Source organism: Humulus lupulus, chromosome 5 (assembly GCF_963169125.1).
Source record: "Humulus lupulus chromosome 5, drHumLupu1.1, whole genome shotgun sequence".
Classification (NCBI taxonomy): domain Eukaryota; kingdom Viridiplantae; phylum Streptophyta; class Magnoliopsida; order Rosales; family Cannabaceae; genus Humulus; species Humulus lupulus.
Window position 1 is genome coordinate 194,615,182 of NC_084797.1, and position 2,386 is coordinate 194,617,567.

At 28.3% G+C, this 2,386-nt stretch overlaps 1 long non-coding RNA gene across 1 annotated transcript; it reads left to right on the plus strand.

The window, feature by feature from the left end:
• Window positions 1-589: 589 nt before the first annotated feature.
• Window positions 590-2,181, plus strand: LOC133833900 (uncharacterized). Its single transcript, XR_009893197.1, has 2 exons — window positions 590-1,191; window positions 1,733-2,181. It is a non-coding gene; the product is annotated as an uncharacterized LOC133833900 (long non-coding RNA).
• Window positions 2,182-2,386: the final 205 nt, after the last annotated feature.

The following is a 2,386-nucleotide window of genomic DNA, read 5'->3' on the forward strand; positions in this document are numbered from 1 at the left end:
AAATTTTGATCTTAGAATATATGGGTTGACCATCGTACAATTGGATACGTCTAAAATGACACATAATTAGGAAAGATTGTCAAAGCCTACGACCTAAGATCGCACTTGTTTGACTACTTTCTTTTCATAAATTAGTGTTAATTAATTTTTTTCATTAAATTTTTCGAAAATATTTATAAATGAAAATATTTAATTATGATTTAATTCATCTCCATTTTGTAGGAATAAATTGAATTCTTGAAAATTTTTAATTGTAGAAAAAAGAGAATAAATAAAATTGAAAGAGAGAATAAGAATTTTTGAAAGAAAAGCCTAAGATAAAACATGTACTTTTGCAACCAATGCCCAGCCTTAGCTCGACCCATCCGAGAGCTCCAAGGCAATTAAAAAAGAGGAAATTATATAGAATATGGATTTTTTAGTTTTCTTTTCATAAATATGGAAAAAAAATTTGATTTTACTAATTTTATGGGTTTTGTTTAATTAAATCTTATTATGTGGAGAATAGTTATAGGGATATTTTAGTCATTTCATTCTTATGATTATATATTTATTAATTTTGTAAGAAACCCAACGTTTCCTCTTCTTCCTTTTTTGTGTTTTGTTCTTCATCTTCTTTTTTTTTCTTTTCTGACCGATTTCAGGGAGAGAAAAAAAGTGTTGACCTCCATTATCGGTTCCTCCTCTTCTCTTTTTTCGGTGTTTCCGATTTCAAGGAGAAAAAAGGGTGCGTCCTCCATTTGTCAGCTTCCTCCTCTAATGCTATTTTCAATTTTGTGCGATTTCAGGGAGAATAAAAGGGTCTCAACCTCCATTATTGGCAACTTTGCTGATTGTCCTTCTCAGGCGACGACATTCTCAGGCGTCTCAGGGTGTTGACCTCGCTTCTGTCACAACTTCATTTGTTTGAAAGTTCAGAATCAATTTTAACTAAATATAGAATTTGATATTATATCTTTCATAATTCAGATAACTTTTTGTTTATAGAAAGTAAAATTCTAAATAAAATCATTTTGCTCTTGTTTTATTACTCTGTATACGTGGATTTTTTTAAGAATTTAGTTTGACAATATCATGTAGAGGCTCTACATGCATATTATTATTATTATCTTTGAGTTGTTCTTGTTGTGATTACAGTGATATTTCTTTTAAGCTTTGGTGGGGTGGCGCTTAACCACAACATAAGTCATAGTATGTCTCTAATTGTGCCCAAAATCCCTTATCTATACTATAATGAGTCAAGCCATACTTATGATATTTTCTAATTTTGATTATGCATATTTTCTTAGTGCTCGGTTGATTTTTCAACAATGGAGTTCAACTATACTATATATAAGAAGAAAAATTATTATTAAAAAAAAACTTCTATTGATTAGATATTATATGTAGTACCCTGTAAAACACACAAGTATACATACTAAAAACTAAAGTACAAATTGTCTGTTGTAAAAGCTTGCCTATACTTGTTCATTAATTCTCATAACCACAAGAATCCATATTTTTTTCTTCTCTAAATTACAATTAAGTAGAAAAACTTTAATCAAAGCCTCATTCATTTGAAATCAAAGTAAACCAATGAAATTTTCTCAACATTTTTTTTTTGTTCCGAAATTCTTATTTCACGTGATGAACTTGCATGATTGGTAAGTAGCTGGTTCTTTTTTGTTATGTGTTAATTTTTTCTTATTTCAAATCATTATTCTTCATATTATTTTTTCTTTTACATTTGCAGCGAATGTGGCGTATTTGTTGTTGCTTTTGCTAATCACATTATTCATGAGGGGATTACCAATATATCTACCCAACTTAACATTGTCATTTATCAAAAGAACTTGTGGTATGCAATTTCAAGCATGCTATATGAAGAAGCTAGAGGAGGGTTATCAAACTGATGATGAGAAGCTTACAAGGTTGAAGAAGAAAAAGCAAAAATGAATATGTAGTTTTTTGATGAATAGTTGGATCTTCACATGTTTTTTTTTTTTTTTTAGTTGGACAATTCAACTTTTACAATTTCTTTATGTGTCATGATACTAGTATGTTAACTTTGAACAATTTCAAAGTCATGTATATTATGTAGTTTTTGTATAATTTTGAGATTATACGAATATTCACAGGTTCCATGTTTTTTTAAAAGCAAAACAATTGCATAAAATTAATAAATGAATATTTTAGGTTACATTTTAAAAACTTTAAACAGGTAATGAATTATTCTAGAAACTTTAAAAACTTGGGTGTCTAGACAATGAATTATTCTAGTACCCAATTACTTCAATAAGTTATTAAAATTCAAATTTCAAATGTCACGTTACTTTTGTAAGATATTGAGAGAACAACAAATGTCAAGTATCAGGTTACTTTTATTTAATGAGTAAGAAATGTCAAG